Genomic DNA, 20,989 nt, shown 5'->3' with positions numbered 1-20,989 from the left:
TAACTACAGGCGTAGCTATGTCAATGGACCAAAAAATCCATATGTTACCTTTAGACGAATCAACAGCATTATGAATAACTTCCTTCTTATAACCAGCCACATATAATTTGTGTAAGAAACGCAAGGTACAATGCACCTTAGGTTCAGCTAGACAGAAAATATCTGGCTTAAAATCAAGAATTAACTCTCTTAACTTATTTTTGGCTGCATCCCGTGCAATGCCATTAATGTTCCAATAGAGAACACATTAAAAACCAGATTTAGAGACCTTACCAACTATAGAAGCAACTCCAGAGTTCACTCCTGGTGAACTCCTTGTTCAACACCAACACGGACATTAGAGTCCTGAAGAGAAGCGGATTCAGAAATTGGTTCCAAAGAAGTATTCCTACCAGCTGTAGTATTCACAATCTTATGCATGGATAGCATGCGTATTCTCTTTACTTCTTGTTCAGCCCTAAACTTTGCATCAGCTGTGCTTTCCTCCACATCTTGCATAGAATTAAGAGCACTATATTTATTGTTATTCAATATAAACCCCCAGCCGTGAGCTGATCACAAGAGGAGTTGGAGTTGAAGTCACAATCCTAACAGGTTAGGAATCCTAGTTCCAACCAAACTTGTCATATTTGAAGGATTAGTTTCACCCACTTTTCCATTCAATAATATGGCTGATTTTGAAGCCTGTGCTTGTTTAGTTCTCGCCAATTCAACATAGACAGATTCAAAATCAGCTTTGGCTTGTGACATAACAGCCTCCAACTGCTTAGCTTTCACCAGCTTAGCAGCAAACTCCTCATCAACCACGTCCCAACAAAAGTCTCTTCATCATCATGAATAACCTCCAAGATGTTTGTATCCTTCTTTTTTCCTTTTTTCTTACGCCTAGCAACTTGCCATTCACCACCAACCTTGTTATTCCTCACAGGTTGCGCTTCACCAGTTTCGTGAGATTGATTGGTAACCAAAGGGTGACGCTCAGAAGTTTCCTTGGAATGTTTTCTACACTCCTTATCATTATGACCAATTAACTTGCACTTGGAACAATATTTTGGAATTTTTTGGATCGCAACAGCTTGCCAAAAATCCAAACCCCCCACCGTGATATGTATAGCATCAGTAGCCGCTTCAGAAAAATCAAACATCCAAAAACTGAAGCAAAGTGTCCATATTCATGTTCAAGAGTTCTTCTATCAACCACAATAGGAGTTCCTAACGATTTTGCAAGAGACAATAACGTTTTTTCTGTCCAAAACTCCAATGGTAACCCTGGAAAAGTAACCCACACCGAAGCATGAGATGTGCGTTGCTTCTCAGCATCAAAACCAGGAAACCACTCAATTAGGTTTAACTTTTGGTTTCTAAAAAACCAAGCTTCAGCATTCAAAATCGTATCTTTGGCTGATTGCGTGCGTAACTTGATGGTAAAGAAACCTCTACTCATAGGAATTAATTGAACAACATCTTGGCTTAACTTCCATTGATTTAACAAATCGTTTTTCACCTCTTGAAAGGTGATCCCTTTAAGATCTAAACGACCTATGAGACTGAATTTCCAAATATCACAACCTTCTAAATAAAACTCCTCAGGCAAAACAACAGCAGGCTTTCCTTCTTTTGGCGTTGGTGTTGGCAAGGTTTTGAGATCAATAGAAGTTGTTGGAAGTTGTTGTTTTCCTTTCAACTGATCAGCATAAGAGCGAGTCCTATTAGTAGATGATTGAGGCGGATCCCCCATCTCAAATCACCTAAAGATGATTGAGAGGAAGAATGAAAAAAGTTGAAAGTTTGTAAAACCCTAAGGAAAAAATCCAAAAGATGACTTCTGTTTTTAAAAGAAGTGTGAGAAGTGAGACTTGAACCCTTGAGCAATTTCAATCATTCAGAGCTTATCATATTCAGAATTCACACACCCACAATCTTTGATTACCATTAATTCCACACATTTCCCATCTTCCCTCCTACAGATCAACCCATCCTCTCTTGTGACCTAATTTACTCTGGAACGGTCATTGTCTTGATTTAGGTCGGAGTACTACAGATTGATCTCTCGAATCTAAAGCACCCCCTTTGCAGCGGTGCATCTGTGAGAGGTTTAACATTTCGCTCGGTTCGAGGAGTCTCCTCCGTACGGTAGTCTCCTCAATTCCTTAAAAACAAGCAAATCATTTTCCCCATCTACAATTGGAAAGGTCTGCAAACATGGAATCCCACTGTAAGAGGAATTCCAAACCAGCAGAAAATATTCAATGCACGAACGATCAAGCCGAACAAATTTCATGAAGGAGATTTGTTTTTCAAAGAAGTTAAGCGCAACCTTCATTCTGCAAGAAGCTCTAATTGGGAAGGGCCTTTTATGGTCGTTAAGTCCGTGGTTGGTGGATACTACAAACTGATCAACATGGATGGAAGGACCAGCGTGCATGTGATACATGAGAATTGGGTCAAGGCCTTTGACGCAGAGACATTCAGCGTCTTCGGGTGTTATTTACTCAAGGCACAAACAAATGCTCGAGACACCCAATGAATTTTAGGATTTTCTTTCACATGTATTTTCAATTCCTCTAAAACGTTTGCAATACTTGCATCAAGTATTTGAATTCAGTAATTTATCAAAGTTCTTTTATTTAAAGAAAAATCTCTATCAAATCCAAAAGAAAATCCCCAATCACTTACTTATCCAAAACCAATCAAACAATCAAAACCAAAGTAAAACCTCACATCTCTCAGAAGTTCAAGATTCAAGAAATTATTGAAAGGAAAACTAAAGGAATCCGGCAAAGTAAGATTTATGCTTCTCTGCATTCTCCAAGACTTGCAAGGCTGTTTTTTTCAACTCCAGCTTTTTAGTCAATTCAGCGATCCTGGCCATTTTCTCCACCACATCATCACTGGTAAAAGGTATATTGTTCTCCACTGCATCCTTGATGGTGTTGATCCTCTGATGAAGCCACTTCAAGTTGAAACCAAGTTCTTCAGATTTCGTCAAGTTGTAATCCCAATAAAAGAGTACATCTTGAGTAACAGTACTTCTAGCCCTAGTTCGTATATTATGTATGACACGCAAGATAGTTCTTACTTGCATTGTCAAGAAGTAACTTCATTTTGGGTCCTTGGAGACAACAATGTGACCGTCCATTTTCCACAATTTCTCATACATAGCAGCATACCCTATGGGAACGCTAAATCCACCAACTGATGTGTGATATGGGAGTAACTCGCGGAATGGAGGATCACAAATAATCCCTGCATTAGGTTATTCATGCACTATTATGCGGTTCTCAATCATCGGAACAACTTCAGCAGTTGTGGGAACAGTTTTTTCTATTGTTGGAGCAGCTTCTTCCATTCTGGGTCCAGTTTCTTCTACCTTTGAAGTGATGATGATTTGAGATTCATTCTCCTCGACGACTTCAGTAGAAACATTCTCATGGCATTGAATTGAAAATATGGTAACATCATCAACTCCATTCACCATATGATTTGAATCATCATTGGCTCCCTTATTTTCTACTTCGACATTTGGCACCTAATATGAAGATTATAACGGATTAGGACGCTCCAAGCATGAAAATCAAAAGGCAATCATAAAATCCAACATGTAAGTGAACTAACACTATCTAAGTTCTTTACTATATTGATGGACACATTTTTGTGTCCGATTTGTCTCGATTTTATATATTGACAGTGCTCAATTTTGTATTTATTATGGTTTTTTATATCTTTGTAGGTGTTTTTGGAGAAACACACTTGTGCGGAGAAATTCGGCTCGAAAAGTTGATAAAGGCACCAAGAGGACACTTGCTATTCGGGTTCACATTTTGGATAAGGGGAACCTTAATTACTAAAGGACGCCCACTTACTATTTAAACCCCAGAGCACCCCAATGCTAAAGACACCCCTGCTTTGGTTATGGGCACTCCACCCCTAACTTTCATACGCACGAAAAATGGCTGGAATTTGTTTGGTTTCTGCATGAACTTCTGAAGTTGGACTCGACCGAGATTATTGTGTATTTCTTAATGGGAATGATATGGTACTACCCTGGTTCATCAAAACAGGGATGGTAGTAGGTTAAGATTCGTAAAAAAAGAAGTTTATCACTATTACAGGGAAGAAGCAATCTACGGAATTTTGGAGTTAGTTACAGAAGTTACGTGACAGAAAAGGGAAAGAATATCTTCCCTGCGATTCGAGTATATCTTGAAGAGTTTGGTTTAAATCAAAAAGCTGCGTCACTTTGGAGATAAAACAGGGAGAGGAATTGTTTATGTAACTTGGTTGAATATTTGGAAAGTACGGACAAGGGAAAGAATAGACTCCGTTCGATCGTATCCTATACTGGGAAGAGTTTACATCTATAGAGATTCCAGGGACGTTGGATTATACTCAGAAGAGGTGTGAAGAAATTATAACTCCGGTGACTTGCCGTGGAGTAAAGGAGAAGAGATTTTCGGGATATATTGGTATTGTGGTGTATATATATCCTGGCTTTGAGTAACAGAAAAGAATTGAGAGTTTGGGGGTGAAGCAGAGGAGACGTCGGAGCTGCAGGAGAAGTTGCAGAGTATCTTCTCTGCTGGTGAAGAAGAAGACGAGCTGAAGAACATAGGACCCAGTTGGACAGTCGCAGAAACCGTGACCTATACTTTCAAACTCAATAGCTTTGTAAGAATTTATCCAACAATTATCTTTCGCAACAGTTCTGTTAGGGTTCTCTGTAACAGTGGGTTCTGTAATAATTATAACTGTTACAAACACACTGCTTTATACCTCTTCTTCAATAAAACACCTTTTTAAGCTATGGATTATTATTTTGAGCGTGTTTTCACCATGAAGAGCTAAAACCCAACACTAGGGTGACAGAGGAAGCCATTCTCTACGCGTGTGGTAAATCTATTTAATTCCTTTATGACTTTTGCACTATTTTAAATCGATTCATGATTTTTCTTAATTGATTGTGATTTTGTTTGATGGCGTATGCTTGGTCTTAGTATTTTTGATACGTCATGCTTGTGATTTACAGTCAATCTTTTATAAAATCTACCTTGGCAAAGAATAAAGAGTCAATATTTATTATGTTATGAGCTATAATTATCTGGAATTGATAGTTGAACCACATGAATATGAGAATCGGTGGAATCTTGAGTCTCAGTACCTCTCGATATCGTGACAGTATTTTGTATATATTTTCTAGTATTAAGTCTAAAATCAATCTCTACAAGTCTTTGAACGAACTTTATTTACCACTTGAAAAATTACATCAATTTTTGGCGTCGCCGACGCGGACTTGTATTTAGATTTGTTTTAGGTTTCTTTTTATTTTTATTATTTTTTGTTCTTTTTTACGCGGTTTGGTATTTTTCGATTCTTTTCAGATTTGGAGCGAAGCTACAAGGGAAGAAAAAGTGTTATAAAAGGAAAGTATCGCCAAAGAAGGAAAGCAAAGAGGAATCCGTAAGGAGTGAAAAAGAAGATTTTGTATATAGTTATTTTGTTTTATTTTTAGAAACTATAAATAGGGTGTTATTTTTGTAATTTTTCTTTTCCTTTTTGGACATTTTTATTTTTTGGACTTTTTGGACATTGACATTATTTTTTTAAACCCTAAGGAAGGGTCAAAATTAAATATCAAATGTTTGCAGGGAAGGACGACAATTACGATACTGTCTCGGCCCTCGGGTTCGTACACTGACATCGGAGTCGGTGGCCTGAGTCGACTTCAACGGTTCATCGCCCGTCTGGTATGGGAGGTAAGATTCTATCCACCCACGAATCCCCTTTCAGTGGGTTTTATTTTGTGTGACAACTCACACCCCTGCAATAGAATGTCGAACTGGTATTACAATAGCCAATACAACGAATATCAGACTGAGTTTCAAAATGGATGTTACTACTTTGACCATAGTGTGAATAATGGTTGGGAACATCATCCTTTTGAAGGTTATGGTCCATACCATGGTGAGCCCAATTACTATCCACACGCCAACCGGTCATACGAGCAAAATTCCTCTCTACTAGAGTCAACACGTAAGTTAACTGAGTCGACACGTAAGTTAGCAGAAATGAATAACTTAGTTATGGACGAAAGCAATGCAACGAGTGAACTTTCTTTCCTAGATTCAATTAGGAAGTCATGTAAGTCGACTCAATATATTTTGTTAGAGGCCCAGAACATAAGTTCTCTTAATTTCCAATATAGTGTTTCCAATAGTACCTTTGAAAATGAAGATAGTTATTCACATAATCAAGATGACGAGGATAAAATTGGTAACACTACTTGTTTAAATGAGGTTCAACCATTTTCATGTTATTATAATGATGATTATGATGAGGATAGTGTTGATGAAGAATTTGAAATAAGTAGGCATAGTGATCAGGAATTTGTTACTCCAATTGAGCTTAATAATGATAATGTTTCTAGTTCAAATCCAAATAATTTTAATAATTATTCACCTATTCAAAAGGACGAGGATTCAACTAGAGATACCCCCATTTTAGACGATGTAGTATTTCCTTTTGATTACGAAGCTAATAATGGTTTAGAGGAACGAGTTTTTCTGAGAATATTGTTTTAGAGTCTAGCGATTTAGAAACATTAGTCTTAGACAAAGAAAGTGAACTCGTAGAGATGAGTGAGGATGAACTTGACTTAGAAGAATCAATTGACCATTTTCAGGAATCAGATGACCTTGAAATTAGGGAAGTTGTGACTAGTCTTTCTAGAGACACTAAAAACTCTAAGTTTGGGGGTGATTATCATTCTCCATGTGCTTTAACTATTAGAAAGGTCCCTCACTTGGGACTTGACATATGTGCCTCAACCATTTTACAAGATTATCTTCATACACGTTTTCCTGAACCTAGTGATGTCCATAAGGAAGTTCAGTTGTTAGAAACCCATCCTCTGGTTGATGTGGTTTACCCAGGCTATGATATCCAGATTGACTTTGTTTTCCCACCAAATATTTTTCGACCAATTGTGGGAACGTAAATGTTTCATATGTGTCAATTATTATGTTTTGAGACTAAACCTAATTACTTTAGGAGATCAGGGTCGACACATTTGTTTAAGGAAGACCACCACTCTCATTGTGGTCAGCTGTGTGAGTCAAAACTGATTGCTTTAAGGATCCACAATTATCCAGGTTATTATTATGTGCTTCTAAGTTTTTACTTGAGTTTTTCCAGACTCTAATACCTGAACCGGACCTTAGCTTTGAGGAATTCCAGCGCATGAAAATATTTTATCTAGACCCTTTCATAGAGCCTGAACCTGAACCACAGCTAGATGTAGTTGTCTTAAACAGGAAACTAGACAAGGGTGCGCTTTATTTTTTAATTTTCTTGGCATGTTGCAGATTCCTTTTTTGTGATAGCTCTATTTGGTTTTGATGACCCACAAATATTTCGGCTATTACTTTATGATACGAGGTGATTAATCCTTTCTTATGTCTGGCTGAAGACGTTAAACTTAGCACTTCTTGGGAGGTAACCCAATCTCATGCAACACGGTAATATCTTTCCTTATCTCTTTTGCTTCAAATGGTAACAGTTTCTCCTTGTTCATGTTTTTAATTTTATCTTTAGAACATTGAGGACAATGTTGGATTTAAGTTTGGGGGTATGGGAGAAACTTTTTTGTTGCAATAAATAAACTCCAGAGCCTAGAAATTTATGCCTATTAAGGATTGCACTAACCAATCTAAGTGGATGGAAGCATTTTGGTTGTAGGAGTTGAGGAAGCAATCTCATTAGATGGAAACATCTAAAGAGTCTATTCATAAAAGCACAAAGCTCAGGTGTTAGAAATAACATGGTAGTTTCGCCATATCTCGTTGAGTCCTTTTCACTTCTGTTTTTATTTTTCTTTTTAAATATGTTTCTAAGTGATTTGGTGGGGCTCACGATTCAAGTTGTTACCAATGCTAGGGTGAATTAGAGTGATTGAGATACTTTAAAAAAAAAAATTTGAAAAAAAAAATTTGAAAAAAAAAAGAAAAAAAGAAATTGAGACCAGAACATTTGACCAAAAGGAATAAATTCAATAAATTCGACCACTGGTACCGTTGTATATGCCAGTTGTGTTGACCTAGAGTTAGGTTATCGACCATTGGTTCCCTTGTATATGCCAGTGTGTTGATATTAGTCAGACTAGTACCTCAATCCATTAGGATAGGTTCATTTTGGAGGAGGCCTTCAGACAGACATGGGAAACGCCGTTCACTTAGTAAACATCAAAGCCATTTATGTTTTTCTCTATATCCATCTTCTTGATCTATCCATGTGATTAGTTTTGACTCCGGATATTGATGTCCATAGTGTGACTATCTGAGTAGAGCTCTGTCACTTTATATGAATTTTAGTATGCTTGAGTGCAAACTCGTATACAACAATTGGAATTTCGCATCAGGGTACTTCCTCTTATAGTCAATAAGTATGCCAACCAAGGAGATTCTTTAGTGCCTTCCAAGGTTCTGCGTAGATAGTTAGGGTTTGGAGTAAAGGTTTTGTGGGTTTATCTCTTGTAAGCCCTCCCGAGACTATAACTCGGCCACTAGGGCCACATAGGGGTTTAAAGGCTTGTTGCATACGCTAAATGCAACCGACGATGCCTGCGACAGTGAGTTAGGATTTTATTTTTATTTTATTTTTGCTCGAGGACTAGCAGATAATAAGTTTGGGGGTATTTGATGGACACATTTTTGTGTCCGATTTGTCTCGATTCTATATATTGACAATGCTCAATTTTGTATTTATTATGGTTTTTTATATCTTTGTAGGTGTTTTTGGAGAAATACACTTGTGCGGAGAAATTCGGCCCGAAAAGTTGATAAAGGCACCAAGAGGAGACTTGCTATTCGGGTTTACATTTTGGATAAGGGGCACCTTAATTACTAAGGGACACCCACTTACTATTTAAACCCCATGGCACCTCAATGCTAAAGACACCCCTGCTTTTGTTATGGGCACTCCACCCCTAACTTTCATACGCACGGAAAATGGCGGGAATTTGTTTGGTTTCTGCGTGAACTTCTGAAGTTGGAGTCGGCCGAGATTATTGTGTATTTTTTTATGGGAATGATATGGTACTACCCTGGTTCATCAAAACAGGGATGGTAGTAGGTTAAGATTCGTAAAAAAAAAAGTTTATCACTATTACAGGGAAGAAGCAAGCTACGGAATTTTGGAGTTAGTTACAGAAGTTACATGACAGAAAAGGGAAAGAATATCTTCCCTGCGATTCGAGTATATCTTGAAGAGTTTGGTTTAAATCAAAAAGCTGCGTCACTTTGGAGATAAAACAGGGAGAGGAATTGTTTATGGAACTTAGTTGAATATTTGGAAAGAACAAGGGAAAGAATAGACTCTGTTCGATCGTATCCTATACTGGGAAGAGTTTACAACTATAGAGATTCCAGGGATGTTGGATTATACTCAGAAGAGGCGTGAAGAAACTACAACTCCGGTGACTTGCCGTGTAGGAAAGGAGAAGAGATTTTCGGGATTTATTGGTATTTTGGTGTATATATATCCTGGCTTTGAGTAATAGAAAAGAATCGAGAGTTTGGGGGTGAAGCAGAGGAGACGTCGGAGCTGCAGGAGAAGTTGCAGAGTATCTTCTCTGCTGGTGAAGAAGAAGACGAGCTTAAGAACATAGGACCCAGTTGGACAGTCGCAGAAACCGTGACCTATACTTTCAAACTCAATAGCTTTATAACAATTTTTCCAACAATTATTCTGAGTTCGCAACAGTTCTGTTAGGGTTCTGGTAAATCTATTTAATTCCTTTATGACTTTTGCAATATTTTAAATTGATTCATGATTTTCTTAATTGATTGTGATTTTGTTTGATGGCGTATGCTTTGTCTTAGTATTTTTGATACGTCATGCTTGTGATTTACAGTCAATCTTTTATAAAATCTACCTTGGCAAAGAATAAAGAGTTAATATTTATTATGTTATGAGCTATAATTGTCTGGAATTGATAGTTGAACCACATGAATATGAGAATCGGTGGAATCTTGAGTCTCAGTACCTCTCGATATCGTGACAGTATTTTGTATATATTTTCTAGTATTAAGTCTAAAATCAATCTCTACAAGTTTTTGAACGAACTTTATTTACCACTTGAAAAATTACGTCATATATGTTCAAGACATCAGCAAATTGTGTGAAAGCCATAAAAACACGTTGTTCAACAAGCTCGTCTGAAGATATTTTACACTTCCCTCTATAAGACGACGAACTGGGAGCAATTGTTAAGGATATAAGGTTGAGTCATATACCATTCTCTTCGTATGGATGCTCTCTACAACATATCAGATCATAGCAATTGGATAAACGAGCGAAGAGATGTGGCCAAAACATTGGACTACATGGCAGCTAAAAATTTTCTGGAAGTCTCCTGGAAGTTTACTGTTTCGCCGATTTCGGCCCCTAAACATGCTCAAAATTCCAACATTGGACGAAGATTCTACATCATTGGACGAAGATTCCAACTGGGCATGAGAAAACATGGGTAGATCGCGAAATTCCAACATTGGACGAAGATTCTACAACATTTTTGCTAAAAGACTGAGTTCTGAAATTTTTTAATGACGTATTTCACTAAAAAATTTCATTCATTCGTATGGATTCTCATTCATTCATTCATTCATTCATTCACAAATCAGCAATATTATACTTCTATGAAGAGAATACAAAATGGATAATTACTTGAAGGGTTTCCAAACCGTTTGAAAGATTAATATGGTCAGCACCAATATTGGGAGCACCATTACCTTCATTCGGTCCCGATTCTTAAAGGTTCTCTTTCTCACCACCATTTGAAGACGAATGAACATCATGGTCGTGTTGGTTTTCCACGACAATTTCCTCCTGGATATATCAGCAACAATCATTATTATTTTATTCAAGAAGTATCATGATTGATTATACAATGGAATGCTTACATCAACTTCATCTTCATCGCTGGACTCATGAGTTGTTGGTTGAGCAAGACGGAGACCGTTTGAAAAGCCGAGGGTACCCAAATATACCTCAAACTAAAACTTTTCCACATATAAGTCTTTTCTCCGAAAGTCATTGTTTATGGACTGAGTCGAGATAATACAACAAATCGGTTCACACTTCGTGTGATCGTCTATGGATACGAGATCGAGACAATACGACAACAAGATAACTTGTGTGATTGACTATGGATACAAGATCGAGACAACGCAACAATGGAGTATGTTTACTTGATAAATGGTTCGGACTTAGCCAAACACAAATAGGATTACTATCAAGTAAATAGGAATTAACGTTTGTGTCATTTACTTTAAATTATAATAACAACAATTATAATTGCGGAAAATAAAATTAAATGACACATCAAGATTTTGTTAACGAGGAAACCGCGAATGCAGAAAAACCTCGGGGCCTTGTCCAGAATTGAATACTCTCAAGATTAAGCCGCTATACAAAATCAAACCAACTTCATATAGTTGAGACCAACAACTAAACCTATAGTTCACCTAGTTCCGTATGTATTCCCACGCCTCCGACCTGTAATAAGTCACGTACTTGTAACTATTCCTTTGGTTCGTATTCCAAACAGTAAAGGAACAACAAATCTGTTTGGTATCAACTCTTTTCAACCAAGTGATGTGAGTTTGACAAAAGGCTCTTCTCTTTATCTCAATAAACTCCTTTGTCAGGTTCTTAGATCTATCTTATTATCAATTACCAAGGTAATTGTTAAGATTTTGCAATCACTACTTTTAATCACAAAGAATTGTATTGATGCCAATCTACACAACTAATCAATCTAATCTACCACAAGGATAAACCGATTATAGTTGGATCCTCTTTTACCGAAACAAGTATTGTGCACATTAAATATTATGAACCCAAATCAGAAATCTTCAAAGTCTTATTTTTCTTCAAATCTTCTTAGATCTTCAATAAACACCTGCACACAATCGACTTGAATCTCTTGTGATCAATCACGCACATAACGGAGTCTGTTAACAACGGATTATCACAAGACGTTTTTAAATCTACAAACAGTTTAAAGATCCCTGTCGAAACTTCGATCTAGTTTGAGTGAATCTTATATCAGAAGAGAATATTTTCAAGCATAAACAAACTTGGTGCAATCAAAGTTCAACCACCCTTAATCAATCAAATCAATCGAAAACAAAAAATAAACCGCAATTATCTAGTTTCCCACCCACGGTACTGATAGAGCTTCTCAATCCCAAAGAAGTTTTTAAACTGAGCGGCCGTAAGAGATTTCACCTAATTAAGTTACTCTCCTCTCCGAATATGCGGCTTCACCAGTAGCAGCACAACTAAGATAGTTTTACTGTCTCTGAGGATTAGTTTGCTCGAAATGCAAACTTTCATATTTATTGACCAAGGAAGTTTGGACACCAAGGAATTTCCAAAACCGAAAATATTCTCAAGATATGCAATATATTCCAAATTCGGTTTCCATAATTCCTGGAAATGCTTTGTCCAAATAATGATCGAAAATATCTTAGAAAATCTCCAACTAGCAAATGCACATTACTAATTTTCATTTTCCAAAAATAAAATTAAAAACCTTAAATAAAAGATTCTTAATTTATTTTATTCGATCCGGGATTTTCTTCCTTTAGCTATTAAGGAATAACTTTGAACAATTAAAGAAAAGCGTTATTGCACATGTTCAAAGTGTGTCGACATCTTTACTTTGTAAGTAATCTTTCATACTTACAATCTTGAAACCGATTTTCCACACTTCCAAACAAGTTTAGAATTGGTTCACCTGACTTTCAAGAACTACGTGATTGATCAAGAACACTCAGTCACCAAACATGGGTTTCACGGTTCTACCAAAACAAGTTTCGGTTCTACCTCCATGTGAGTACTTTGCATAGTCACGCGAGTTACCAAAATTCGGTTGACTAAGTACTAGGATCGGTTCCCCATATATATATGGTATCTAACTAGTACTTGCTGCACATGTCCATAGGATCGGTTCCCCTTTGCCTAAAAACGTGTTGCACATGTCCATAGGATCGGTTCCCCTTTCTACTAAAACCTTGTTGAACCACATACAAGGATCGATTCCCTTTTGTGATAGGTTGCACCTCTTACTAGGATCGGTTCCCCTTTACCCAGAGACGGTCATACCAATAACACTAAATCGATCATACCATCTCAGGTGATTACTTAAGATCGGTTTCACTAATAAAAGTCATACCAATACAAAAGTCAGGACTTTGTGAATAGTTTTACCAAGAACATAAACAAGTCATGAGCGGTTAACTAATCACACATATTCGTAGTTCAAAAGATATGCAATGAATAACAATACCAATAATTCACAAAACAAGTTCATGAATTTACTACCTTAAAAAAAATGTAAAACATTGTTTCCTAGGATGAAATTTTCACCTTATACCCATACATAATCACAATAGCATTCAAATGATTATGTCGATGTATTATCTACAAAGTTTAATGGTTAAGACATAAACCTCGTATTGTATTCCTTAATACTATGTCTAACTAGAGTATAATCATTCATGCTTCGCAGTTTTGTTTTCAATATGCACGACTTGAAAGATACGTTAGGGAATGAAATAGTTCAAGTCAAATATCACTAACCTCAAGTAGAAGGATGATGTTGTCGTTGTAGCTCCTTACTTATTCACTTATTCAAGTCTTCACAATACTTGTAATGTCTCATATCCTAATACTTTCAAGCTAACCTATACGAAGTTGACTCTAGTACATAATCAAGCGACTCTTAAAATGAGTTTTGGCTCAATAAAATATGACAACCAAACTTGACATACCAACGCTTGGTGGGTTCAACCGAGCTACGCTCTAACAATCTCCCCCTTTGTCAATTTTAGTGACAAAACTCTTACATCATATGGATAAACAAATTACAAGAATTCATTACACATACTCTTGATTTCCGAATTCAACAGCACAATAACCTGTATACATTCAATCCATAAATGTCGTTGTTAACATTATAATAACAAAGCTAATACTCCCCCTAAAGGTAACATAGGTAGATTTTAAATCCGCACGTCTTTGTTATTCCTTTGTAGTCCGTATAACTACAAGCATCATATGATATGCTACTCCCGCTTAGTCTATGCTTTTACTCTTTCATTAGGTAAACGTTTAAGCATTAATGTCCTTTCCGTTAGTGATACCAATCAATATAAATCAATACCAGTATCACTTGTTTAATCCATATATTTCTCCCCCTTTTGTCACAAAATGACAAAGAAACGGAAAAATAAAGAACAAACCGAAAGGATCTTACAAATCTTAATAGACTTGCAACCTATAGAGTTAAGCACGAGGGTTCCACACACCTACAAAGTAATTTTTTTTATATGTTACCAAGAAAACAATTGCCCGAAGCAATTTTCCCTAATAGTTTAGCAAACAAAAAATTCGACTAAGCACCTTAGTTCCTTTGTTAAGCCGATTGTTCAAATACGATTAACTAACAAACTCGTTACCTCAAATTTCGCATCCTCTTCTCCAATATGTTTGCATCTTCTTCCAGGGAGAATTGGTATCGAAATATCATTATGTTCTCATCCTTATGAAAAACAAAAGAATAACAACAACCAACCTTTACCATAGAAAGGTTGAAAAATGGTTTTTAACTATTGCATGCAAAAGTTGAAAACCCCGAAACACATATGCTTTTATGCTAAACCAAACGATTCAACATATTGTGACTTTTTCACATATTGTTTCTATCAGAACCCCTCATGATCCTTTGATAAAGCCTACCAACATGGGCTAGAACTTAATCCTGCTAAACCAAAAAGCCACCCAAACCATAAGGGTTCACAACATTATGAGATCGAATATCAAGGTAATAAAACCGAAATCAAACATCCCATAAACATACATAGCAATAAAATAAAGCATTCAAGCACAGGCCATGTAAATCAAAAAACTATCACAAGAAAATTATAAATCAAATAATTTTATTCATAATAAGATAGTTTTATTCATAATAGACCTAATACAATCATTGAAAGAAATCAAAAATTTACGTCTATTTTCCTGGATTAAGTATTACAGCATATAACTTAATCTCTAGTGGTGCTCTTGTTGTTCACTGAGGTTTTTTCAGTGTTCAAACTTTTAAAGCATGTCTCATGAGACTTTTCTGCAACCACTTCCTGTTTCTCAAGATTTTCAACTTGAACCTTCATATCAGCAATATCAGCTTTTGTTTACTCAATCTTATCCTTGAGCCAGTCCTGATTTCGAACCGTTATTATGAGATTGGTTCTTAGTTCTTCAAAACCTTCGATATAGTCAATCATACTATCAGAACGAATCCACTTGGTTTTGGTTGGATCTTGTAAGTTGTAAGCCAACATACATGACTCATCTTGTGATCCAACTGAACTATCAGAATCATAATCAGACGTGATTTTTGATATGTTTTTCTTCTTCCTCTCTGTATTGATTCCTTGACAATCTTTAACCTTTTGACCTTCCTCCTTCTTAGCCTTTGTGATACTGCGAGTTATTGGAGGCATGCTCGATTATATAAATAAGCATGCTCGGTTATATAAATAAGGATTGATCAGGGTTTCAATAGTACAGGCAAGAGATAATTTCCCTTTAAGAAGAGACAACTCTCGGACCGAAAATATCAGAAAATCCGAAAATATTACAGAAATATATTTCATTTCCTTTGTCCGAACTTCTCATGCTGGAAGGTTTATTAAAATTCGAAAATTATAAGTAAAACCTATATTTGGAAGAACGTGATAAACATGAACTATTTTTAGACAGTAATGGATTCGCAATAATCCATAAATTGTCACAGATTTTTCTAAAAAACTCATACACATAAAACAAATGTGTTCTTGTTTTATTGTGCTTTTCTCATCCATAAATAAGAGCACGGAAGGGGATGAGAGTGCACAATTTTGTATAAAAGTAAGCTTTTTCTAGCTTATAGTGAGCATCAGAACCATAGTTCATGTTTCTCCTTGGGAATTTCTGCCCAAAATATCTTCTCCCAGAATAATGATCTTTTCTACTCTCGATATATGATCATGTGGAGAAGATGTACTGATGTGAGAATTTTCAGAGATAGTTAAATCTCTCTTAATTCTATCAATGAGATTTTCATAAGATTTTCTCAATCTAAGGATTTCCTTATGATTCACATCAATGTGATTATCTGAAACAATTATCGGAAAATCCTGATTGTTTCTTTTGGCAGAGATTCTCTCTTTCCCTTTCTTATGGAGTTGTTCTTCATCAAAACAAGGATTGTTTCGATATGGGTGGGGAGGAACCTTTTTCCAGAAGCGATTATCAACTCTTTCCTCTGATTCTTTTGAGTTGATATTATCAGGTAGTGGTATGATCTGTCTTTCTACTGAGGAATGGTCTTTCAGTTTTTTAAGACAAGAAACTTCTTTCAATATTTTTACCATCGTATGTTGAAGAAGTATAAGTTTCCTGTCAAGTGACTGAAAATTGTATTCCTTAAGATCACGTTCACGGAATCGGTTCAAAGTTTCCTTCAGACAAGGTTTCGTTTGATCATCAGTAGATATAGAAGATGGTTTCTTATCCTCTTCTGACTTGATGTAGTTAGGAAACCTACCATCATCTTGATCTGTTTCAGATGTGACTAAAGTAGTTTTATCACAATCTGTAAAAGTCGAGCAAGGACTTTTAGTTTCCTCAACATCGGAAGAAATCACAACATCATCATTAGTCAGAGTCATAGGACGTGTCTCCTTTTCTTGAGAAAGAGATTTACCAAGAGCTTCTAATTTGACAGTCAAATCCATATTCTCTATGGCTAGAATATTCAGTTGAATGTCTTTATCTCTGATCTCCTATTTAAGTAGATTTGTCTTTGTCTTTAATATCAACACTTTAGAAGACAGAGATTTTATAGGCTTTAGGAGTTTTACCAACTGTTTATCAGCATCTTTCTTTCCATCAGAGATGGACATAGATGTTTTCACAACTCCTGGATCATGAGTCAACGAGGTAGTAACATCTTCAACTTTTGAGTAGTCATATGCTTTCATAACGTTAACTTAATCAGACATAGATTCAATTTCTTATAGGTTGGATCACACCAAACACAAATTGTTAGATCTTTTCGTGTTTGTCTGCTCTGATACCAATTGAAAACACGAGGGTACCCAAATATACCTCAAACTAAAACTTTTCCACCTATAAGTCCTTTCTCCAAAAGTGATTGTCTATGGACTAAGTCGAGACAATACAACAAATCGGTTCACACTTCGTGTGATCATCTATGGATACGAGATCGAGACAATACGACAACAAGATAACTTGTGTGATTGACTATGGATACAAGATCGAGACAACGCAACAAAGAAGTATGTTTACTTGATAAATGGTTCGGACTTAACCACACACAAATAGGATTACTATCAAGTAAATAGGTAACGTTTGTGTAATTTACTTTAAATTATAATAACAACAATTATAATTGTGGAAAATAAAAGTAAATGACACAACAAGATTTTTTTAACGAGGAAATCGCAAATGCAGAAAATCCCCGGGACCTTGTCCAGAATTGAATACTCTCATGATTAAGCCGCTATACAAAATCAAACCAACTTCGTATAGTTGAGACCAAGCAACTAAACCTATAGTTCACCTAGTTCCGTCTGTATTCCCATGCCTCCGACCTGTAATAAGTCACATACTTGGAACAATTTCTTTGGTTCGTATTCCAAACAGTAAAGGAACAACAAATCTTTTTGGTATCAACTCTTTTCAACCAAGTGATGTGAGTTTGACAAAAGGCTCTTCTGTTTATCTCAATAAACTCCTTTGTTAGGTTCTTAGATCTATCTTATTATCAACTACCAAGGTAATTGTTAAGATTTTGCAATCACTACTTTTAATCACAAAGAATTGTATTGATGCCGATCTACACAACTAATCAATCTAATCTACCACAAGGATAAACCGATTATAGTTGGTTCCTCTTTTACCGAAACAAGTATTGTGCACACCAAAGATTATGAACCCAAATCACAAATCTTCAAAATCTTCTTTGTCTTCAAATCTTCTTAGATCTTAAATAAACACCTACACACAATCGACTTGAATCTCTTGTCGTCAATCACGCACAAAACGGAGTCTGTTAACAATGGATTATCACAAGACATCTTTGTTAGAGCATTGCTCGGTCGAACTCGTATGCATTGCAATCTCAAGCATGTTTGTCAATATTAGTGATAAAAACTATATGTCTTGATTTCTAGTTTATTTATGACTAAGTCTCGGTCTAGGATAGTTAAGTGTAGTTGATCTCCAGACTCCATGGCGATCATCTTACGAAGACGAAGAACTACTCGAGGAACCAGTGGAACTTCATCCGAATAAAAAGGTATGTGGAGGCTTGAACTTATCTATCACTCAAAAGTCACTTTATCTCCTACTCTTGAGACAATAGTCGTATAAGTATGATAGTTTTCATACATACACATTTGCTATTTCGAGCCGAGTTTACTCGCCTATCCTTTTCTCGAAATATGTGTTGGTAAGCTTTTGCTTTAACCACTTTCATCTTTATCCGTGACGAAAGTCATGATGATGTTTCAATCTTGAAAATAGCTTTGATGACGATAGTCGTGAATAACGATTGTTATAACATTATAGAAGAATGTTTCAATGATTGAAATGTAGAATTGAGATTACCAACTATGGATATAAGCATATATAGTGTGTTCGCACATTAGTGTATAAATCCATGTGCCGGAAACCAAGTGTGTGCATATGTGTGCATATGGTATTGGTGAAGGAGACAGGCACGGAAGTTTTCGAACCGAAAATTTCTGCTGAGTTTGTAGTTTGCAAACTAGTAAACCAGTCACCTTAGGTACGCATACCCGTACGCGTGCCCACAGAAGTTTTCGAACCGAAAATTTCTGCTGAGTTTCTAAACTCAAATGCGGTAGCTAAGGTACGCATACCCGTACGTGTACCCAAGCTGGTTATTTCTCAAATCAGTAGTTCATGAACTTAAAACAATAAATTATAAGGAATGCAATCTTTGCAAACCGTGGGTATATTGTTCATGAATTGATTAAAATGGATCAAACCGATTTTGTTTCAATTGTGTCTATGAATAAATACCTAAGAAATTGAACAACTCTTCAACTAGTTCTTATGAGTCATTTGAACTAGTTATGAGAAAGATGAATACGGTTAATATGAAAGTGCTCATATGGATAACCATTGGTTAACTATTTGTGAACCAACTAAGTGTACACGTTTAGGTACGGTTACTTAAACATAAATGAATACATTTCATTTGTGTGTGACAAGCTAAGTTTCGATCTAACAGTTGAAAGATATTAGCTTTCTTAAATCAGGTTTTTCATCTAACGGTGAATATTGAATTCTTTCTTACCAAGGTAACTTGGATTGCAAACCCTGATTTGAAAACTATATAAAGGAGATATCTAGCAACTGGAAAAACTAATCCCCACACCTCCGTGTGATACTAGTTAGTTTTGCTAGAGTCGATTCTCCTTTAACCTTAGGTTTCTTCTCGAGACCCTTTAGGTTAACGACTGAAAGACTTCATTGGGATTGTGAAGCCAGACGAAACTACTTCTCTTATAGTTGAGGGATCTGATCTTGCCATTTTCTATCGAACAAGTTCAATTGAATAATTGACTTGAGATTATATCTCTGATAGGGCAAGATAAAAAGAAATCACAAACATCTTCGTCTCATCGTTTGTGATTCCGCAATATCTAGTTTCGCTACCATACGATTTAGATTATTGTGAGGTGATTGATAATACTAGGTTTTCGGGAATATAAGTCCTGGTTATCAATTTGTCATGTTCACCTTGATTTATCAAAAGACGGAACAAAACTCATAGGTTTATCTGTGGGAGACAGATTTATCTATTATCATAGACTTTTATGTGTGATACAGATTTTTTTATTAAAGTCTTCGACTTTGGGTCGTAGCAACTCTTAGTTGTGGGTGAGATCAGCTAAGGGAATCAAGTACGTAGTATACTGCTGGGATCAGAGACGTAAGGACTGCAACTATTCCTTGAATTAGTGTGAGATTGATTAGGGTTCAACTACAGTCCAGACCGAAGTTAGTTTGTAGTAGGCTAGTGTCTGTAGAGGCTTAATACAGTGTGGTGTTCAATCTGGGCTAGGTCCCGGGGTTTTTCTGTATTTGCGGTTTCCTCGTTAACAAAACTTCTGGTGTCTGTGTTATTTCTATTCCGCATTATATTTTGTTATATAATTGAAATATCATAGGTTGTGCGTTGTATCGACCAATTGTGAAATCCAACCTTTGGTTGTTGATTGGAAATTGATTGATCCTTGGATGTTGGTCTTTGGTACCATCCAAGTTTATATCTCTAGTATTTGATAAAGACTCGCAGATTTCCATTTGCTTGAGTAAAGATCAAATCGAGAGATTGAGATATTAACTCCTTGATATACTTTTTACTAAGATTGAGTCTGAATGTCTAGTTGATTCTCTCATAAGTATATTAGAGTTAGTGCATACAGATTGTTAATCGAAATATTGTGCGAGGTTGTTGTACCACCCGTATTTTCAATTGGTATCAGAACAGGCAAACACATTTTAAGACCTTACAAGTCTGTGTTTGTAGCGATCTGACCCTATGGACAGAGGTGTTATCTCTATTAACGTACCACCAGTCTTCGATGGATCTAATTACTTATGGTGTAAAATTGTTATGCGAGCTTTTCTTCAAGCGCGTGATTTTCAATCATGGGTATATGTTGTTAATGGCTATGAAGCTCCCGTTGTGGAAATAGGTAACGCTACTGTTCCAAAGAATATTGGCGAATACGATGCTGCTGAGGTACTTACTGTAAATCAAAACTCTGACGGTTTGAATGCCATCATTCATGCCATTACCCCAAATCTTCAGCACCATGTGTCAAAT

Source organism: Papaver somniferum, chromosome 10 (assembly GCF_003573695.1).
Source record: "Papaver somniferum cultivar HN1 chromosome 10, ASM357369v1, whole genome shotgun sequence".
In the NCBI taxonomy this organism is placed as follows: Eukaryota; Viridiplantae; Streptophyta; class Magnoliopsida; order Ranunculales; family Papaveraceae; genus Papaver; species Papaver somniferum.
The sequence above is the reverse complement of the archived record's forward strand: the minus strand, read 5'-3'. Positions refer to the sequence as shown.